Source organism: Falco rusticolus, chromosome 6, assembly GCF_015220075.1.
Source record: "Falco rusticolus isolate bFalRus1 chromosome 6, bFalRus1.pri, whole genome shotgun sequence".
Classification (NCBI taxonomy): domain Eukaryota; kingdom Metazoa; phylum Chordata; class Aves; order Falconiformes; family Falconidae; genus Falco; species Falco rusticolus.
In genome coordinates, this window is record NC_051192.1 from 31,566,440 (window position 1) to 31,588,970 (window position 22,531).

Below are 22,531 nucleotides of genomic sequence, written 5' to 3' on the forward strand. Positions count from 1 at the left end.
GAAATCATGCACTTCAAAAAGTGTTAAGAAACTATTTCACAAAACAAAAGCAATTTGCATTGTTTTTCTCACTGCTATAAAACAAGCAGGCAGCAATCTTCTGGTGCTTGCATTGTACCTCTCCTGTGCCTCATGCTGCAAAACTCAATTATTAGGAGACAGGTAATGCACAGCCACTGTTCTGCACTGCTTCAGTTGTACTAAGAACTTAGAGATGTATGATGCAAGGAATCAGTGTCTTCTCTTTAAACGCTAGTGCATAAATTGGACATTTTATCCCAGTGAAGGGCAACGTCTAAGCACACTCCATCTAGTCATGCATCGCTCAGCACTGTAGAGGAATGAAGCTGGGTTAATTAGCATTGATAATATACAGCTGTGGGCTGGCTTCAGGGGCGGTGGGTTGGCCAATGTAGACAAGGTGCAGCTGTGGCTGGCTCTGTGAAGAGGTTGGGCAGCTGAGGAAAAGAGAGCAGCTTAAGAAAAGAGGAGGAAGGAGCAGAGAGAGGGAGAGTGCAGCCGGGATGAGGAGAGGCGAGGAGAAGGCAGCAGAGGGACTGGCATCAGAGTACGCTGGTAGAGATGGTAAAGACCTTGTTGCAGCCAGTTAGTTGTGGAGAGTGCTGTGACACTGCATCGTCAACCTAGTTCTAGAAGACACACCCGAGTGATTAATTAAGCGCATGGAGATGGTTTGCAGCATAGCAGAGCTTGAGTGGAGACTGTGCTTTGTGATACTGTTCTGGCAATATTCATTAGTGCCTGTGGCCCACCCTATGCCCCATTTGCTGCTCCAGTTTACAGTGTGACCCCCCCCCCCCAGGCAGTTGTACAGGTCAACTGAGGAGATGATGCCCCATTTCAGGGAGCTAAAATCAGCTGTCTGTGAAGTGGGTGTGGGGGGCAGAAGAACTCCTTAACTCAAATGTTGCCAGCACACTCGTACAATGAAATAGTCTCAGCTGCTTGTTATTTCAGTTGTGACATCACAGTAATACATGATAGGCCTGAAAGATGCTTCACAAAGCTCTAGAAAGGCTCATGAACACCACTGCTTTGGGTCTTCTGAACCTGCATGCAACGCTACTGCTTTCCAGAATCCCAGCAAGTCAAATTTGAGACTCTACCTTGCCTTCATTGTTTTTTTTTGGGAATGGACTTAGAGCTCTGTTGCTGTGGTTTATCACTTCTGAGCAAAATGTTTGTCTATTTATTGATCTGAAAAGGAGATGTTTCCTCCCCAGCTGGACGAAACATGGGAACAGCCTGGGGAATGACTGCAAACTATTGCGATTCTCTCTATTTTTTGGACATCATCTTTTTTCCCCTTATTTCATATTTTCACCCCAGTTAGCTTAAGTTTTGTGGGTTAGGGTGTTTATTTCAGAGGTATTCCTTTACTAAGTGTGATGCTTTGTGAAATTGTCAGCTAAGCATTAATCACCGTTTAGTCAGTCATTTTGGCCGTGCCTGACATTAAACTGTACCTCAGGATATACACATCTGGCAATGACAGTAATTCGTTAATTGAATGTGACTTGTAATGAACTTTTCACCCAACAGGCTATTCCAGGGATTTATGGGCAACTGTATTTATTACAAGTGTTTCTGTAATTTTTGGTAGCAAAGGATCAAACAGTGTAGTGACTTTGTGGTAGCTGCTGCAGCATGGAGGGTTGCATGTATTTTGTCCAGTTACCCCCACAGGTACCAGATTCACCGAAGTTATGTCTGACTGGACAAATGCAAACTCCTGAAGACTGGTGTTTCATAGCCACTCTCAAAGGTGTCATCTGAACATGGCCATTTATCACAGCAGCCATCACAGCGAGCAGCCTCCTCAGGGGCAGTATCTATCACCAGCCTGATTTGTCTTCCTTCTTCTCCACTCTTTGAAGAGAAGACTGCTGTTGATGGCATGGTGTATATGCTGCTGGTGAGGCTGCGTGTGTGCCTGTGTTCTCCATAGAGGTGACATGGGAACAGCTTGCTTTCCCTCAGAAAGCAGGAACAGGCTTCAAAGGGTAATGCATATTTTTCTTATGGAAGAAGGGAGGATGACCAAAATGGTATGACGCGCCCAGTGTGTGTATATCTGGCATTGCAAAAAAGCAAATTTACAGTGGGAATGGTCCTTTCCTAATTCTTTTGGTTCTGTTTCTATGAGGATTTGTTTGTAACACTTGCTCAAGTGATGCCTCTATCTCATTTCTGATTGTCATTATTTACATTCCTTTGGAAGAACTGGAGATCAAACACAGAACAGGATGAGGGAAGCTTTGGAAATTAGCTATATATACAGAGACTTGGCAAGGCATTTATAGATTGCAAAAGAAAATTGCAAAAAGAAAGAAATAATTTAAATGAAGGCAACTCACAATATGAATATCAAAAGAGAACGAGTTTGGAAATAGAAATACAGCACACTTAGAATTAATGTAGATCTTCGAGGCCTGGCCTGATTCATACAGTGCCAACAGGCTGTACAATTTGCATCAGTATCTATGTTTCAATACAACTTTGTAACCAGGCTATTTAAATGCTCTGATCCTTTTATGAACGTGTGTGGGAGCCTGGAGCTGAGGAAGGGTAGGAGGCAAGAGCTGGATATCTGCAAGGGCATATCTCACATGCAGCCTATCAGGGCCAACTCCAGGCTGAAAAAGCAGCATCTCTGCTCAGACCCTGGCATTGACATTCTGATACAAACACACATTTCGGCTGCAGATCCTCTGGGTAGACTTTTCTGAATCTAGGCGATATAATCTCGCTTCTCCTCAGAGTGCTTTAATTCAAAGCACGTATGTAGCTGTCAGTTCTGACGTTGGTCACCGCAAGATGTGAAGCCTGATACTGTATCACAGACAACAGGCTGCTTGCGTGTGGAGGGTTGCATGTGTTTGGACGCATACATGTAATCTTGTGCGTCAGAAGCTTGGTTTTTTGCTTCATACTTGCTTTCAGCTTCTGTGGGCTTAACTCTTGCTTCATACGAATTTAGAGGCCAGCTGCTGGAGGCCAATATGTTGAAGGCCTTCTCCTGGTTTTGATCCACATGAGGGTGTGATGGTAGCAAGAGAAAGATGTTGCCACTTAGAGTAATTGTGCTGTGCAAACTAGGAAGGGCTCCATGCAGTGCTCGTGCTGTTGGTATTTTAATGAAAATGCTGGTAAATAAGTAAATAAAAAATCTAGCATTCCTAATGAAGAAACACCTTTTCCAACTAACATTCTCCCCAAGAAGATTTCTGGATGTCTCCAGGGTCTGAGCTTTCCTCAAGCAAGCACAAAGACTGCAGGCACTGAAGCTGCAGGGAGCTGAGACACAGATGATGCACTTGCTTTTCTGGTTCTGCAGCGCACTGTAAGCCTTGTTGCTTTCAGTCATTTATTAGAGGCTACACACATATAAAGAACTGGAATTCTGAATTTTTGTATTTAATTGCACCTGATGGATATTTCTTTCATACTTTGCACTTCTTTACCCATTTATGATTTTTGTTTCTACATCATTCTCTGACTATGTGGGCAAAATGTCATTTAATAATGTGCTGTGTGGAACAAATACTTCCTTTTATTTGTTTCAAACCCACTGTCTGAGGATTTCATTCAGTGCCTTTTGTGTTGTGACCCAGAAGTTGCATCTGGACCATTTTCTTTAATATCCTGGGGGGGGGGTGGCTTTTAAGCAGTTATTAATCCTTTTCATCTCAAGATGGCTGAGTTTATTTATAAGGTCTTCATAGGTCTTTCCTAAAAGACCTTGACAGAAGTATTAATGGTATTTAGAAGTCCTGTATAAGCTGGATCACTTACATACGAAGGAGCTTGATGAAGCCTTCAGCAGATAGGGAAGAGGTGCGGCTTCCTTCCACAAAATGTAGGTTGATGCTTCCCCTTTAGTTCAGAATTATTCACGTAGCAATTGATATCATATTCTTTAGGATATTTTTAAGTGGATTGCCCCAAATACAAATACCCTCTAGAGCCCTTTTCAAGATTTGGTACCTTCTGTTTGAATGGTAGATTTACACTTCAGTTAGTGGAACAGCTGTTTAGTATCTGACCTCTCTAGATACTTCTGGGTAAATACAACTGAGGCCAGCTGGTTTTATTATCCATTTTACTTATCTGAGCTTTTGTTTCTTTTTCTTTTCTTCCAGCCACTGAATGTGAGGTACCTCTTCAACCTGATTTTTTGTACGAAAAATTATGATATGAACGCCTGCAAGCTCTTTGGTAGTCAACACTGCAACAGAGAGTTGTGTTAGCCCTCTTCTGTGCCCTTTGTTATGACCCTCCTACTCCTTGATCATCCCTTAGCTCTGCAGAACCTCCTAGTTCTTGTGCTATAGGTTTATTAGTAACTTTTACACTTGCCTTCAGCAAGTTGTTCTTTGAAAACTTTATATTTTTAAACCTAATTTGTCTGGGTTTATGATCTGTGTAAGTTCCCTTGTTTGCACACAACTTCCACTTTTTGAAAAATGCCTTTTGCCTTCAGCTAAGGCCTCTTCCTCTATTAGCTCTGTCATCTTATTTATAGCCCTCTAAGAGTATTTTTTTTTTTTACAGGGAATAATAATTTATGCTGCATCTCTTAAGACAATGCTTTTAAGGAGGGCAAAATGTCAGCTTTCTAAAGACAGTTCTTTAGAAGAAAGGAGAGAATTTGGAAGCCTTTACTCAGGCAAGACTCTGCCTTCAGCTTCAAAGGCAACCTGAGCCTCTCATACTATATCCAGTACTGTGGCTGCTCAGATCCTACGAAAAACCAGCTCAGTATAAGCTCTATTCCCAGTTCAGGAAAGGGGCGTCGGTAGGAGGTTTGGTACGTGGTCCATCCAGTGAGGTGGCCAATGGAGAGGATGGTGGTCCTGCAGCTCCCCACTGCTCCCCAGGTGTAGTCCCCTTCCTCTCCTGGCTGGCATCGCCAGTGACCCCTGCAGTGGGGGGGTGGGGGGGAGCACTGCACAAAAAGCAAAATAATCATAAAAGTGTGCATTTGCTTTGTTTCATGATTATTTATATCCTGCTTAACTTACAAACTTCAGATGCCAGGTGGTCACAGGACTAGCAGGGATCTGGGCCACAGAGTTCATTCCCTGACTTCTAGGCATCACAGTAAAACATAATCTTCATAAGTTTCTCAACTAGATTTAAAAAGTAATCATCCACAGTATTTTCTTCACTGGCTTGTTTCCTGTGATAGCAATCTATTTCATTAGAAGATTCTTTGGGATTTAATGTTATTATTATTTTCTATCGGAAACACTCAACAATATTTACAGTATAATAGAAAGAAAGAAAGGCTTGGCATGAGTATTATTAAAGTACACTAGGATTTTTTCCTAATCTTCCAGGTGTCTAAAAATAAAGAAACTGCACAGAGCTACATGAAGTTTCTCAGCAAGCCTTACAGGTATAAAACCTGTTTTTCAAGTTACACTGGTTTTGCTACAAGGAGGGAAAAATTATACTAAATCAAAGAAATAGCACTTTATGATAAAGAAAGGGAAGAGAAACGCTGCTGTAGCTCTAAGAGGGATGCTCCAGGTTTCTGTCAAGGCATGGCCACAGCAGAAAATATATTGATGCCAACTGCTTCAAAACAGCTTTCCACTACTGAACATCACTAAGGTGATTGATTTGCTCCTTTGCAGAAAGGATTTTTCTCTCAGTGCCACAGTGGAAACATGCACATCCCTGAAGGACTTGTTGCCATACAGTAACCATGTCACTTATTGGCATCAGGTGATTCTTCCAGGCGTTTGTGCTGGGTCTAATTCAGAACAGGTGTCTGAAGTGCTCCACACCAAACACCACATGTGAAATCCCACCTGTACACAGCCGACACTGGCTGCATGAGGAAAGGTGAGCAGCATCCCATGCCACCTCAGAAGTGCTACCACTACATCAGCCTGAAGGGGTACACAGGTTGGATTTTCCCTCAGAAGACGTACAGATGGGCTAAAAAGATGTCAAGGCCTTCACGCAGTATTACCAAGCTAAGTCCAGGACTGTATCTTGGCACTAATATCTGTAGTGGTGTTACACGTGGTGCTTGGGTGTATTCTTCTTTCCTCATGTGTCCTCACACCAACGAAACACTGCAGGTGATCAGCACACTGAATTCCAGTTTCTGCCAGAAAGATGAGCTGCTGAAAATGTAAATCTATAGCATAAATACTAGCTTCATGGGAGAATAACTTCAGGTTCATTCTTCTGAAGAAACCTTTCTTAAACCACAGAAAATGAAAGACGTCTGCCAGTTATTTCTATCATTCAGCTAAAGATAGTAGTCGTAAGAGGGTTTTGATAAATCAAACCATCTACTCAAATAATAAAATAAATGACAAAGAGACTAATCATTAAAGGAGATATAGTAAATTATATGCTAAGAAAAATATTTTAGAAGGAGTATTGGCATGACTCCAGACTACAGCTCTTACACTTTAAGAGGACATTTGGAACAATCTAATCAAAACACAAGATAATCAACCAATTCTAAGCCATCACCTGAGTTATTAGGTTTTTTAAATTCCCATTGTGAATTGGATTACTATAATAACATGGCTTACATGGTCTTAAAATTAGATCCTAATTATTCTAGGTCACACCAGAAAAATAAAAAGTAAACCCAAGGGATTTTAGGCTCAGGAACACCAACTTCAATTTCAAAATGAAATAAAATTCTAACCCTGTGACTCCCTTTATTTTTTATCATAAATAAATATGATAAAAAGCTTGACATAGTTTGTAGTGTAAGCACTGGAAAACCCAGGTATGATACGCATCTTTAGCTGAATCTGTCTCGTTCTCAGGATATCAGGTATGAATGGAAAACCCCTGTGCTTGCTTCCTTGTCACGCGGCTGTGACTGGATCTAGGGAAATGGTTGAGATAGATACGGATTGGCTGTGGTGAGATTTTCAAAACAGTTTGAAGGGATTTCAGAGTAGATGGTCTAGAGTCCTTTTGGTACAATGTAAAAAAAAAATCTTAAAAATCAATGCTAAACATTTCTAGATCTTTTAAGAAGCTTTCAAAGCCTGTTTGGTATAATATGGTCCTACGCATCCAGCTGTAGGGAATGTGCTGGTGCCTTGACAGACGCTCAGATGCCAGGTGTTTCCACTGAAATGCAGTAATTAAGACAGAGAACTTGCAATACTCTTCAGAGGGCAACATTTTAAGAGGACAAATGCAAAGACTGCTGATTTCAGGCCCAGGTTGTATTATTTCAAGCTCCTGCGTCACGGCACATCCCAGAGGCCAGGAGCCTGATGACGGGCCGGTGCAGCTGTGCCACCGCCTCTGCCGGGCCAACGGAACAAAGCTGCAGCCACGCAGGGTCACATATGGCCACATCCAGGTGCCACCCTTGTTTTCACACCTGAGTCAGGCTGACGGGAGGATGTCCTGTGTCACTTTGCTGGTGCAGTTTGAGGGACTGCAGCCAACACAGCAGGTGTACCGCGGGGAGCTGGGGCTAAAGCCAGCAAAGCTCCAGGTAAGAGCCGTGTCTTTCCCCGCTGTTTTTGGGTCACAGGGCACCGGGACCCGCTCTGGCCACCGCCACCAGTTTGCAGAGGGACAGCTCGGTGCCTCTGGGAGGGCCCCGGGACCCTCGGCGGGCAGAGCCCTCCACCCACGCCTGTTGCGGGGGGGAGCCGGCCAGGGCCCCTCTCCCGGCTGCAGAGCGAGCTGGGGCGGGGTGGGGGCGAGCGGGGCCGCCCCACACTCGGTGTTTTGGGACGTGGCGCCCCCCGGCCGCCCCCGCCAGGCTCGACAGCGCCCGGGGTGCCCCTCTGCGGCCACCTCATGCGCCGGGGGAGGCCGCGCCCCCCTGCGCCGCTCGCTGCCGGGACGGGCGGCGGGGACGGGCGCGCCGGCTGGGGGGCGGCGCGGCTCGGCTCAGGGCGGGCGCGGCAGCCCGTCGCCTCCGGGCTCGGCCGCGGCTGCCGGCGGAGGGAGGGCTGAGGGCAGGGCCCCGCCGGCCGCGGGAGCGGCACCTCCGGCCCGGGTGAGGGCGGCGGGCGCGGGGCGAGTTGGGCGGGCGGGCGGCGGGGGAGCGGCGCGGCGGCCCCGGCCGGGCGGGCGGCCCGGGGGGTGTCGGCGGCGGACACAGCGGCGGGAGCGCGGGAGGGGCCGCCCGCCCTGCGCCCGCCAGCGGTGCGGTCCCGCCGGCCGAGCCCTGCGGAGCGGCGTGTCCAGGTAACGTGCGCGTCCCCCCGGCCGCCGGCGCAGCGACCCCGGCCCCGCGGCGGCCGCCCGCCCTGGGCACCCCGCTGGCGGCCCGGCACCGCGGGGCTTGGGGAAGGGGCACGGGCAGCCCCGGTGCCCCGAGAGGGAGAGCAGAGAGCCAGTGGCTGCGGGGGGTGCGCCGGGGAGCGTGAGGTCCGGTGCCCGGCCGTGTCCCGAGCGCTTCGGTGGTCGCGGATAAGTCACGGGTGCGCCGGGGGTGGTGCGTGCCCGAGGTGCCTCCGTGCGGCCGGAGCGACCGGCTGGGGTGCGTGTCCTCGTTGGGGGCATCCTTAGGGAGCGCCCGGGAAGCGGGAGCGGGTGCCCCGAGCAGGTGCCTCTCGGCACGCAGGGAACTGGAACGACTTTTCCTCCGGCAGAAGCGCCACCAGAAGCGCTCCAGGTGCAGTTTTTATCTACGTCTCCCTTCTGAAATTATGTTTGTATGGTCAGATCAATCCGTAGTAAGAACGTGAAGGCTACAGAGTAAAAACATCGGCTTTATTTACATAGTGACACTGCTTAGTTGTTTAACGTAACTAATACGTTTGCGTTAATACATTTCTGAAAAATAACCCTTGTACATCGGGACCGTAATTAAAGTTGTACGGACAAGAGAATGAACAACTAACCTGCAGTTTGTTGATGCAAAGGCTGTTCCTATAAAATCAAATACATCACTGGTTGCAAGGACTGTCCTTGTACTTCGATCACTCACGAGGCAGGAATTTTTCTTTCTGATTGCAACAAAACGTTGGCAGTAAGAGAATTGTTTCATAATTCAGTTATGAATGATGCTCCTCTGCATTTGTTAAAAGTTATTTGTGGACTGAAGAGCAGACAAGTGCTTCGCGTGAAGGAAGAAGTAAAAGAGTACCAAAAATATTTCCGAAGCAGTAGATAAAATGAGCTGCAGTGTGCTGTTTGTCTTGTTGGTACAGATGCACTCAGTTCTTAAAGGTTTGAATTTTGGAAAGTAATGAGCGTTCTGTCATTCCAAGAAAATCCTAGCTTTCTTTGGGAGTATTGTGGTTAGTATTGATAAATGTGAAAATGCATAGGGCGTGTTGAGTTACCCCATATAACTTCATTACCTTTTGTAGCTAGAAAGAAGTTTGGATTAAATACTTGATCAGAACAGAGACCTTGAAGCTGAAGGAAAGAGCATGACACTTTGTTTACCTTTCCTCACTGAAGAAGTCAAGGGAATGAGAATGGTCTGTTTTTTTTCTTGCTTCAGTTGTTAATATTCCCTTTGAAATTATGAACTTCAGTGTTTGTGCTATGATGTGTATGAAATGTTAGTAGTAGAAATGTAGTGGATAAAAAATACTTATATGGAAGTTAGATGAATTGAAGCGTCACTAGAAATACCCAAATAACTTCTAAAGGCAATCACTTTATTGGACTAGTAGAGTGAAATTTTAGTTCTGTAGATTGGTTTTGAAATACACCCTGTTGGAACAGAGACCAGTCGACTTTATTTTTTGTCTTATAACAAATCTAAGCAAAGCAGCATAACATAGATCAGTATGCTGTAAAAATATACATGACCTTCAAAATCTTGACAAATTTAAAAGATATTGATGCAAATCATGAAATGCAGAGAGAGAGAGAAACTCAGCCAGGTCACATTTTTAATCTGTCTGGAAGTGCAAAATTGTTCCCTTGTGGCCATTTATTGATATGCCCTGTTCAAACTGTGTTTTCTGTTAGTGTGACAAGTGTTTTTAATGAATCATTTGGAATGTTCCTGCTTCCTTCGATTTCTAACACCTGGGATGAATCTGTGAAGAATCATACGTGTAGTTTTCTCCATCAGCTAAAGATCACTCTTGCGAGAGACTGTACATGGGACTTCACTGATTTTTCTGGTGAAGTTGCTCCAGGACCTTGCTCACTTCTCTGGGCATGGATCCCTCTTGGCTGGTTTTGGGGAAAAAGCAAGGGAAATTTCCGTGTGGTCTCCATATCTTGATGCCCAGAGAGCCTCCATTTACTGCGTCTCCCTAGCATGCTCCTTATTCCCTCAAACAGTTTTGTGAGCAGTGAAACAATGCAGGATTTCCGGTGGATGGCTTGATTTGTGCCACTCTGTGGCATCCAGGTCGGCTACTCAGACTTATGGGATAACCACCAGCACTGAAAGGGAAGAATTACAAAAGTAAATCTAAGCAATCTTTTCTGGCAGAAGTATTTGGACAGTAAAACATCAGCATTAGAATGGTTTAAGAGTATGGCTTTGCAGAAATCCTAGAAAGTCAGAAATGGTGATCTGATATGAAAACCTTCCAAATCTGGCTTTCCTCACATGAAATAATGTGTTCTGCACTTGACTTAATAATTCTCGTTTTAGAAAATTTTCCTATTTGAGATTTCTGTTTGTTATTTCTTCCCTTTGGTCCTGACTATATTCTTTTCAACCTGGTTTCCTAAGGAGATGAAGCTAAAATAATAATAATGCTGTTTGACTGATAGCTCCCCTCATTGCCCCAGAGTAATTTTTTACCCCGGGGCATCAATTTCAACTGATATAAATAGAAGAGTAGAGATTTCAAAGTGATGAAATTCTTACAAACCTCAAGACTGCTGGTGACCAGGGAGATGAGAGAGATGAGGTTGATGGCCCCACTGAAGGAAGAGCTGTAGCAAGCATTCAGCTTATTAGACATCAGAAAATTCATCTGGTGATCCATAGGATTCTGAGCTTCATAGCGTCTGCTACTACTCAAGGGTTGGTGATTATATTTTTCAATTTCTTTGCTCCTTGGGAGTGCAGTCTTGGGAAGTTTTGATCATGCTTTTTCTTCTCCAAATAAGCTCTGTTTGTCTGAGATGTTTCTGTATATGAGATACATATAAACACTGTTCCTCAACTTCAAAAACTAACTTTTTGTTCCTAGCCCATAATTTAACACTTCTAGGTACAGGGTTGATAGTCGATGGTGCAGTAATTTTCTTTTGTCATCTTGGCTCAGTGCAAACACTCAGTTACTGTGGTCACAATAAAAACTACTTCCTTCCACAGTCAGTTTCTCTGAATTGCTTACAAGTTTTGGATGAGACTTTAGTTTGCTTCCTGCTGCCACTACTGTTTCTTCTGGTTATGGCTGCAGTCGAATGTCCTCTTCTGCTTTCTCCGCACAGCGGGATGCTCTAACACTGTCCCCATGTCATTACAGGAGAAGGATAATGGAAGAGAAACATGAAAAGGTATTGTGAGTTTATCTAGCAAGACCTTTATAAATACGCACTGCTTTTATTGTCTTCTAAGTGGTGGTTATTGTTCTGATTATTTGTTCTGTTACATAACTAAAGGTAAGAGCTATATTTATGTGTAATTGCACATTTTCTCCTTGTCTTTCCAGCACTAATACCATCACAATACTTGTCATTCTTCTCTCTTTCATTACCTCCCTATAAAATTGCTGCGGGTGGGGTTTTTTTGGTTTTGGTGGTTTGGGGGGGTGTGTGTGTTTCCATTTTGTTTTGTAGGAATAGTGTAGTACCTTGATTTGCTAGGGTTTTTTCCTATTGCAGAAATCCTATCAGCTGGACTTGCTCTCTGGGCATGAACGTACATATATAAATGGAAGCAATTTAATAAAGTGTTTAGTAGATAACATTTATTTATTTTAAAATATTTGTTTGCATTCAAGTTGCACTAAGCTTTCCTTTGTGTCTTTTAGAAATCGTTTATATATTGTTAAAGCCTGCATTCCCCACTAAAGACAGAACACTGTGCTTGTATAGCAATTACATTTGACTTTTTTCTCCTGGTTTACATTAGCAAGAGGAGGAATGAGGCGCACAAGAACATCTTTTTCACTGGGAACAAGCCCATATGCTCATGTAAGATCTTGCCTTGCCTCACCTTCTTGCATTTCAGTGGAGCCAAACATCCTTCCTTCCCTGCCACAAGGACCTGGCCCCTCCTGGCAGTCCCGCTCTCCACACCCGGCGGAGCTGCCACCAGCCAGGCTGGGCTGTGTGCCTCCCAGCTGGTTTAAGAGTCAACTCCCACAGCAGTTTCTCACCCCCCACCCCTCACCAGCAGTTGCAACACTCCCAGAAACGCAGAGTGCAGAAGCATACGTAGGTGCTACCCAGTCTGTTTCAGTTAAGATGCATCCAAGGGATCATTAAATCCTTCCAGGAGAAGTGTTTAACTTGTACCACTGTGACAGATTGGGTAGGTGTGCAAACCCATACTCTTACCTTGGCAGGCTGGAGAAGGGCAGTGACATCCTGCAGAGTGTAGGGTGGCCCCTGCCCAGAGGCCAGGGGGATGGGCTGGGGTGGGAAAGCCACCAGCTGGGCTGAGAGCAGGAGCCCCCCTTAACATGGTTCTGCTGCGGCCAAGGCAGCACATCTGACTACAGCCTAAAGAAACAGGATCAGTGAAGGGAGATGATGATTTTACCAGCTGGGTCAGGTTTGCACTGCCCATGGGAAGATGTGTGCCTTGAGCAGCCTTTGAGTGCGGAGGTGTGTCAGGTGCGAGGTGTTCAGCTAGCTTGCCAAAGCACAGTAAGCGCTGAATATATGCAGCAGAAAGTTTTCTGCGTGTGCTTGCCTGGTAAGTGGCACACACCTTTCTGTGCAGACCCCAGACGGGGGGGAAGTTCAGTGCTAGGTTGTGTTGCAAGGACACAGCTCTTAATTAAAAACCTTCCATTCTCTGTGGTTTCCTTAAGATCCCAGAGAAACAACTGCAGATCAGAGAGCACTTCTTACCTTTTTCTTCCTTAATCCAGATCAGTCAGTTTTTGCTGCATACGTAATGATAGCAGCACATTACTTGCCTCTCCGTTAGCTTTCCCTGTCCTGTCCACATACTGCATCTGACAGGGGAGGGTGAAGTGGTTTGTAGTGCACAGTACTGTTTATGTTTGCAGGTCTAAACACCTGCTGATGCAGAACAGGGGAATAATTTATGCTGCTTTCCAGCCTTTGTGGGCAAATGGGCAGCCTTTTCTTTTAGCCTTTTTCTATTACCGTTGAAACTGTTTTACAAACTTCTGTAGGAAACTCCTAAGTTTGTCCATAAGCTCCTGAGTAACCTGTAACTGCGTTTCGTAATGCAGCTGCAGAGTTGTTAAAATGCCCTTGGAAGATGTACTGCATTCATCACCTCTTGGGTAGGTACAGCTTCCTCCTCTGCAATGAAAATCCCTTCTTTAGAGTCAGCCATGGTTTGGATTGACATCCTGCAACTCCGTTTGTGGAAAGAGAAGCAGGCAGGTCAATAAAAACAAGTATTAAAGCAAACATCACTGGAGTACACAAGCTGTTTTTACAAGACTAATGCCTTCACATCTCTGGGTTTGGTCCTTGTGGTTATTATCCCTGATAGAGCAGGCTGACTTGTTGAAGGGTAATGTCACTAGGATACTCTTAACAGTATTTTGAGTTAGTTGTGAATAAAAAACGGTTAGCAGTACCTGTGTGATAAGCCTTAAAAGAAAAGCAACCATCAAAAGTGAATATGAGGAGAATAAGGGAGGAAGGATGTTTCAGTTTGTGTCCCCAGAGCTTTTAATAGTGCTACTTCTTTATACTTTCAGGGTGGTACTGCATTAAAGTGTGAACATTTTTCCCCATGATGTAACATTCTGATAAGGAAACATCTTGGAGTTATCCTATATCCTAGGGAGTGTTTATGTGGAAGCTCTGTGGCTGTGTGTATATTTGTGTATGCTACAGAAAATACCTGGAAGTATGGTATTTCGTGATCTCTGTATGATGTCTAGTGACTGAGGCTGAGATATCAGGCAGACATTAAGAAAATGCACGCAACTATGTGCTCTGTCTGGATAAAGTATTCGCTTTTGCTGAGGCTTGACACCTCCTTTAAATTCTGTTTTGCCTAGTTTTGAATCTTGTATCATTTGTATCCTCTAGCTGAGCACTTCACCCATGGATATTTGTAATTTCATTACAAGTATCTTGCTTTTCTTCAGACAGAAGCAGAATTGTTGGCAGCTGTTATATATTTCATACTAAGTAATGAAAGTGCTCTGTGACATATTGCTGTGTTATGCCAAAGAGATTATCATTAAGGTAAGTCTACGCCCTCCCTCTGCCTCATAAAAAGTAGCTTTAATTCTTGGGCAATATGTGGTATGCTTTGTTCATAAGGAATTAGTATCTACAAAGGTGGATTTTATAGTCCTTAATTAAAAGAGTTTCCATTAAATAGCGTTGGTAAGTTTTGTCCTGTAGGTATTTATATGGAGACCTTGGCAGGTCTCTTCTGTCTGTTGTGAACAGGGTTTGGTTAGATAGGAGGACTAAAGGAAGCAGAAGGCAGGAAGACAATGTCTAAAGCTTCTGTCTTTGAGTGGACAAGCAGTTCTGTAAATAATATTTGAAATGTAACCAGAATTTCCCCCTCGGTACCAAGCAGAAGGATGCGGTTTGCCTAATACCTGAGGTATACATGTTTCTTGGGGCTTAGCCAGTTGTGAATAGCGTTGTTAGCCTTGGCAGATGATATAACAAGGTGTTGAGTGATCATACAGCACTTCATCTTAATTTAAATCCAGGATATAGCGGTAGTGCTGGAGCTTTTCTGCTGCTGTATGAATAAAAATTTGGAGGCTTGGCTTTATAGACTGTCCTGCAAAAAGGGCAAGCCGCCCTGGATCTGAGGAGCCAAGCAGCACTTTGCATTTCTGTGGCCGCTTCTTCCAGAGCGTAAATGGGGTGCTCTTACAAAGATAATTTGTAATTGGAAGACTAGACACTGGTCTAGCTGTAATCCTGCCTGCAGCCAGAGCCACGCTTGGACGCGGGAACGTGGCTCTACTGCTGACGCCAGGAGTCAGATGATGCTGTGGAGCTGCCAAGGGCTGTCAGTGTGATTCACCTTACTGTTCCCCTGTAAAACAGGGTGCACCTTCCTTTGGGGAAGGAGCCATTTCCTAGAGTATCAAAGGCACGATGGTCATGGCTGGAGCAGTTGCCCTGGGAGGAGAGGCTGAGGAATGGGGCTGACTCAGCCCTGGGGAGAGACAGCTCCAGAGGGGCTGTCCACACCTCCCCACCTCCCCCCACCCCCCGTATCTGTGTAGCTGCAGGGAGGTGGTCAAGAAGAGGGAGCCAGAGACAAGGGGCGTCAGTTGGACCAAGCAGAAGAGGCTCAGATGGTGTGCAAGGAAGAGGCTTTCCCCTGGGCCCAGTGAGGCAGAGGCCAGGCTGCCCGGGGAGGCTGTGCTGGCTGCATCCTTGGGGAGTTTCCATCCCTGAGGGGGCACAGCCCTGAGCAGCCCCGTCTGACCTTGGCACTGAGCTGCTGCAGCAGGGCCAGACCAGGACCTCCTGAGGTCCCATCCAGGCTGAGCTGTCTGTGACCCTATCATTCCAAGTTCAAAGCTGAGCCTCTGAAAAGCACTGCAAAGTCCTTGCTACCATCTATGCATGAAAAATATACAAGGGAAGGGAGACCCTTATTTCCCAGACTGGAAGAAGGCCAGTGACAGTACCTTTAGTAAGGAATAACAATTAGGTGCTTACAACAGCATAGCGGTTTGCAGTCCCTGCCTTAAATACCTTGCCAATATCATCTATCTTAAATGTGGTTAAATTCGATGTTGTAAAATCATTTCTAAGTGTGCTGCGCGTGCTCTGTTTCAGGCTCCAAGTCTAATTCAGTTTGCTGCTAGTTTTGTTCACCTAAGAAAAGCTTTCTCCAAGGCATGATATAGTACCATAAATATGCAGGGATGTCGTAAACATGTTTTGCTAAAGTGTTAGTGTGATATTTATGTTCTGTGTTCAAAAACAAAACACTGATCCTGTTGTTTTCTTGGAAGAAGGCATCCATGCGCAATGGTGTGATTTTGATTAAAGAAAGGTCCCTCAGTGAGGATGAGGTTCTTCTAACATATCACAATTGGTTTTCTTCTTGGGAAGCTCAGGTGTTAGAAATTCTATACTACCCTTCTTATGTTTTCTCTGAATGTCTTCTCAGAAGAGCTGGAGTGCCATGAAACCTCATGATAATGAAGTCTCCAGAGAAGACAGCCATTGACTAATGCATTATTAAGGTCGTGGGTTGTTTCTGTTTAACAAAAAAATGCTAAAAATGTACAATAAAACCAACTGCTTCTATAATAGATACCCTCTCAGTTTAACAAACAACAAGTAAAAAGCTCCTCTCTGTGTTGTCAAAGCTTTTTCATAAGTAGTGATTGAACGTGTGTTCCCTAAGTAGTGTAAAAGTGTTTGCATTAAGAAGCCAGTGGTGCTTTCAATCACCTCATCACTCTTCCCTGTTATTACTCAGAAACTGGCACTAGAAGTGCTTGCTGTTTACCTCGGAGAGCTTAAAAAAGCTGAAGAAGATGAGTGTGTGATCGTTGGAGGAGTATTTGTTTTCTTTCCCCTTGAACTTGCATTTGTTTGCTGGAAAAAGCTAGAATTGCGGAAGGAATTTAACTGAATAAAAATAAATGTCAGCCGATTCCTAATGGAAACATCCTGTTATTGATGTGGTTGGAAGCTTCCCATTTGAATGTGGAATGCGTACAGCAGAGAGCCAGAGCACAATGCCTTTAGGAAGAAGACTTACTGAAAAGGCAATGCTCGCTTTTCCTGTTCTGAATTTGTAGTTTTGTTATTTGTAGTTTGAAGAGAGCGTACATGCTGTCCATGCAGTTCCTTTTATTAATGGGATAACTCACTTTTATGTTGCTTCTCTCCTTCCAGATTCTCATTACTTGCAGGTAGCTGTTAAGTAGCACTTCAAAGTAAAACAGAATGGGACAATGTGTTTTTCAGATTTCCCAATAAAATCAGTATATTCTTTCTGTTCTAGAAAGTTTTGGAAGTAAAAGAAGTAAATATTAATTCATGATACTAATTCATTTATCATTACTGATTATTAAAATAATTCCAAATGGGAACCTACTTGCTATAATCACATTTAAGGAGAAAAAAATTCTTGTTTTGAGTGAACTGTAATAATTGTTGCATCTTGACACAGAAATGAAATGTTATTACAGAAAGTTAGCTATCTTGAGTGGATATAATAAGACATTCAACTGTATAGTCACTGTGTTAATTGAGTGGTTAACAAGCCAGCCTTTGTAGAGAGTTAAATTATGTCATACAAAGAACAACTTTGGATGCCTCTTTAGAAAGAAGTAGTAATTGGGGAAGTGTCTAAAGAGTGTAGAAGAGAGCTGAACAAATTTGCCCAGCTGACCTATTTTGCAGGTTCACATGGAGTGGCATCTGCCTCTTGATTCTGACTACTAAAAAAAATCAATTAAAGCTTCACATCATAATGATCTTCAAAGTTGCATGTTCTTTAGATATCTGTGAACCTTAGAACCTGAAGTTCTATTGCTTAAACTTAAATATTTATACCGTGAAAGAACTGAAAGATGAGATTCACATGTGTACTTTTTTACAGAAGAAACCTTTAAGTATACTTAATTGCTTGATCAGCGCTTACTATAAATTCTTTAACTATGTAAGTTTTCTAAGCAAACATTTTGAAAGGAAATGGTAACTATTTAATTCTGTATTTTGGCCTCATTTCTTCTGTACCTTTTCAGAACTTAGGAAAAAGTGTGTAAGATTAGAGGTGAATCAAAGCAGATTACAAAAAAAGGTCAATTTAAATTTTAGACAGCACAGCGCCTCCCCACCACCACTCTCCCCATCCTCCTGATGCTGTTGCATGTGACTAAGGCCACCAAAAAGCTGGGATTTCCAGCCGCAGACCTTTCTGTAGGTCTACCTGCATTCCTACCTACAATCCTACCATGCAGGGTAGGATCGAATACATTTGTTCCCACTGTTCCTGGTTGAGATCTGGAGAAGAGAGAGAACAGCCGGCGCTGCTGTCTCTGGAGCGAAGGATGTTTCCTGTAATCTTAGTTTCCTTGTTAAGACTTTCCAATGTCGGTATTTCATAGAGGAAGAAAAGTGAGGCTGACAGCCCAAGCTGCCATCTGACGGGAGCCACATTTGATGTATAGATGGCAGCAGATGGCTTAGTTGTGTCTGTGACAAGTGAGGTGGTCCAGCAGTTTAGGCTTCGTAAAGCAGGAGCCCGTCAAAGGTGAGACGTGATTATCATTTGAAATGAAACTTTTCCCAAAATGGGGATATTTGCTCGGATGTCTTACCAGGAGCTGGCAGGATGTTCTGGCTCCACTCCTCTGAGCTGCTCCAGCAGACAATGAGCCAGTCTAGACAGCTGAACAAAGTATGTGCAGGATAAGACCTAGTCCTGTTTTTCCAGTGTCCATGTTGACCTATCCTATGTTTCAGGGCAAAGACCATGGTAGGAGCCTACGTAGAGATATGCTCTTTTGATGGAGGCCTTCTTAAGGCTTGCTCTCTTAAGAGGGAGTACAGAGTTCAAGAGCATGAGGATAGATGGCTCATCACTAAATGGGATGTGTTGAGGGGGAAGATGCTCAGCCTCGGGCAGCGTGGGAGCTAAAAACAGCTTGGTGGTGTTGGAGCTGTGCTTGCACAGCACCAGCACAGCCAGTACCTAACTTAGGAGGGGCTGGAGCTGTTCTGGGTTTGTTCAGAGGAGTGAATCCTCAGGGGAAAAAACCCCTGAAGCTGAGGAAAAAAATATTATGGCATGGTCATGTCTGGTATCGGTATGGGAGTTTCAAAAATTGTTAAGAAAATAAGCATATGGACTGCATAAAAGGCACATAGGCTTATTTTGAGTCAGGAACATAGCAGACACTGTTCTCCATTTTACATCTCTTCAGAAAGTGTCTTCACACATTTTCCTGTAGATTTCTGTCTCTGAATTTAGGGAGGGAGGAAGGTGAGGAGGAAGGGAAGCTGAGGAGAAAGCAATGCTGGGATCTGACAGAGATTAGCACCAGTTTGTTTGCAAATGGTAGCTGCAGAGGAGCTGCAGTGATGTGTTACATTGTTAATTATGTTTCAGTGTAAAAGCTGCCACTCAGGAGAAAAAGGCGTTTCCAGTTACAGCTCTGTAGTTGTGTAGATCCTAGGAGAAATGCCATGCTGCACGAACATGGTGCTTAGCATTTGTTGGTGAACTCTGACATCTTGAAATGATACTTCTCTAACAGAGATTAACTGTGCTAAACATTCAACAAACACTTACTGAGACTCCAGTTTGAATGTTTAAACCGTGAACAAAATACAAGGAGAAAGCCACCACTAATTCTGTAGCATCTGTTTTCTGGAGAAAATTGGACTCTCACTTTCTAAATCAGAGGAACAAAAATAGCAGGGTGTTTTTTTCTCAGATCATGCTGCATTTGGTGATAAATTGCTGAAAAATAGCTCATGAACTGTCTGTACTTCTCGTCTGGGGTGCTGGGTTTGCAGTATGTTCACTTGAACGTCTTGGGAAGGGCAGCCGCCGGTGGGAGGGGGCAGCGCTAGGGTGACAGGCCAGCGGGTGGCTTGGGGGGCAAGGTCTGAGGCATGTGGAAAGGGCTTGAGGGTCCCCTGCTGTGTGCCGTTTGGCCCTGGGGCTGTGCGTTGTGACTTTGGCAATGGGCATCAATGCTACTGGGCAGAAAGTGAGGTAAGAGATCGGGATGGTTTGGTGTTACAACCAAACTGGGCAGGATGAATTTAATGAGACCTGGTGAATACTTCTAGTCCATTGAGGAGAAGGGTGGCTGACTAAATGACTTGGCAACAGCAGTTGTACCTGGGTATGGTTATCTCATGTTTTGGGAGCTGCAGCAGGCATTCCGGTGCAGGTTACTTTCCTTCTTCAAGGCAGAGGGCACTTTGAATAGCATTTGAAATCTTGGATCTCCCCCTCCTCTGTTAAAAAATGAATGGATACTATAAAAATACCAAAGCTAGTACATTTCCTCTGGTCATAAATTTCCCACAGAAAGATTGCTCCATACTCAACAATGTAATGCTAGAACTGGTACTGGTGCTTGGGTTTCACAGGTTTTATTAAAGTATCTTGACTGTTCAGAAGAATAAAATTGTGCTGGTGGTGTTGCACTATTTTGTACTGTATATGCAGTACTGAATTGCAGTGTGTGAGGTGGCTTCTGTTTTGGTGGTAAGGACTTATTCTATTCTCATCTCCGCTATTTAGGAAGAGCTGTGGTGTTACAGTGTACCAGTGGATCTGTATAACCAAAAAAGATACCGATAATCAAACCTGGAAATCTGTAGGAAAGGTTGTTTTAGTTATCAGATGCACATCTGCCCTTTTTCCATCCACTAACTTGCTGTTTTAACAACTCTAGGGTGGCACAGATTTGTTACTAATCCTTGCTTTGAACCAGCAGTGCCTACTCAGGTAATGCAGGAATTGTACGGAGCTTTAGATTGATGGTTGGTTCAGATTAAAAAAACCCACCCCAAAAGAACAAACAAAAACCCAAACAGATCAAAAGAGCTTTTCTATTACACCACCAAATTGATAATTTCTAATTCAGAAATTCATTTAAACCTTTCTTATCTTTCACAACTTGATGTTGAAAGGCATTTTTACCTTGCAACCCCGATCTTTTATTTGGGTTTGTTTCTCTGGGATTGAATAGCGCGGGGAGCTATCCAATGAATCCTGAATGAGGTTGGGCAAAGCCCGGATGCTGATGTGCGGTGTAGCGGTACCTCCCAGCGACGCAGCAAGTACCTCCTTCTCCACATCCAAGAGTGTGGGAAATGGGGAAAGAGAGAAAGGTCTGCAGCTATTTGTCTGCTGCTTGTCATATCGCATGCATTAAATGTTCATACTGTTGGCTTCAGCCTCATGCCCCCACCTAAGATTGGTGGATTTGTGGCCACTTGTGGCCCAAACTGCTGCGCAGTTCTTCAGCCTTTTCTCCAGCCTGCTGATGAGCCACATCTGGCTGTCAGAGCTGATCTGTGCCAGGGTCTAGGCTGTGGCAACCCCCAGATCCCTCCACACTGTGGTTTCGTGGTGAGGCTCCTGCCAGCTGGTTATGGGGCACCCTGCATTGGAAGTGTTCCCCTGTGGCTGGAGACCATCCTTCACCTGGGGATCTGTGAGGCAGGGGCAGGTTTTCTTACAGATCTCCAGCTTGTTCTCTCTAAAATGGGGAAATGTTACCTTCGGAGTTATGAGATGAAGCCTTCAAAATGCAGAACAGACAACTGTGTCACCAGGGAAGTTTCTTGAAAGACTGAGGAGTTTATGTTCTAATGAGGCAAATGAGTGAGGTACTCTGTGTTCAGTTGTGCCCAGCAGGTGGTGATGGAAATTGATTGTGAGAAAGTTTATGATCCCAGAAACATTTATTTGGTACATATGTAAAGCATGCTGCACAACACAAGTGTTCTGCCATCACACCGACCAGGCACTGTTGTTTCACTCAATTTCTTTTTCTCTACAGCCACTGAACTACTCCAGGTCCATTGAACTATTTCAGGTCACAGCAAGCAACTTGAAACCACACTCTACTAAATACAGCTTCCCTGGATATGTAGGTTCAGCATATTTTTTTACTGGATGAAATCTCAGAAAGGCTGTTGGTATATCCTGACTTCGATTTTTCTTTTTATAGTCGTTTACAGCTTCAGAGAAAATTGCCACTTGCGCTAGTAAAGAACTTAGTGTGAACTTGCAGCTCATTCTGTTTTGATGATGTTATTTTGTCTGTGACATTTCTTGGTATCTGGTACCCGTTTTTCATCATCCAATTCTGTAGTTGAAAGACCACAGTTCCAGGAGAGCAGTTCATTTGTAGATGTTGCTCCCCTTTTCTTCATACAGATAGTTTTCATATATATATTGAGTGTTTTGACAGTCCGCTCCCAGCTGTGTTCAAAATGCACATCTCTTAAAGAATCACATATTAGCTCATGGAACTTGGCAAGCATGAAAACTGAGAGGACAGTGTAGGACCGGCTGACTGATGCATCCTAAAAAGAATGCGTGGTAGGAGCTTGAGTGTCAGGCACAAACCACTGACCAATGGTATTTGTGGCAGGGTAGCTTTTGTGCTTCTGAAGACACGATACTACTGCTAAATACTTGCTGTCTCCTTCATGCTGCCCTGAGGAGTCTTGGAGAAGCAAAAAATTACTAAGGAAAAATAGTGAGAAAACTCAAGAGTACTGTATAAGAAGTTGGCTGTAGAGCTTGGACATCCTTTACTGGCAATAGGCATGCTTGAATTGGTATGCATCAATATTTTTCTGATGTTGAATAAAACTCTGAAAGAAACTTGGCTAAATACACGAAATCTTGAGGTCTATGCTATGCGTCTCTTAATTTCTCTGAGATGTATCCTACCCTATTCTATTTCTGTTGGGATTTTATGCATTTCTT

The 22,531-nt window shown here is 44.1% G+C and overlaps 1 protein-coding gene and 1 long non-coding RNA gene across 7 annotated transcripts in view; one reads left to right on the plus strand and one right to left on the minus strand.

The window, feature by feature from the left end:
* Positions 1 to 365: 365 nt before the first annotated feature.
* On the minus strand, positions 366 to 17,261 carry LOC119150001. Its single transcript, XR_005104912.1, has 3 exons — positions 17,251 to 17,261; positions 10,877 to 10,887; positions 366 to 458 (listed from the first exon to the last, which is right to left on the minus strand). It is a non-coding gene; the product is annotated as an uncharacterized LOC119150001 (long non-coding RNA).
* Positions 7,353 to 22,531, plus strand: part of PKIB (cAMP-dependent protein kinase inhibitor beta) — a 56,025-nt gene continuing 40,846 nt past the window's right edge. For 2 of the 6 annotated variants that reach the window (XM_037392024.1, XM_037392023.1), the window contains exon 1: positions 7,864 to 8,026. The gene's annotated coding sequence lies outside the window, so the exon portion shown is untranslated. Of the gene's footprint in view, positions 7,376 to 7,415; positions 7,514 to 7,863; positions 8,027 to 8,090; positions 8,218 to 22,531 lie in introns of those variants that run through there. The other 4 variants (XM_037392029.1, XM_037392027.1, XM_037392020.1 and 1 more) reach the window with 4 other exon arrangements.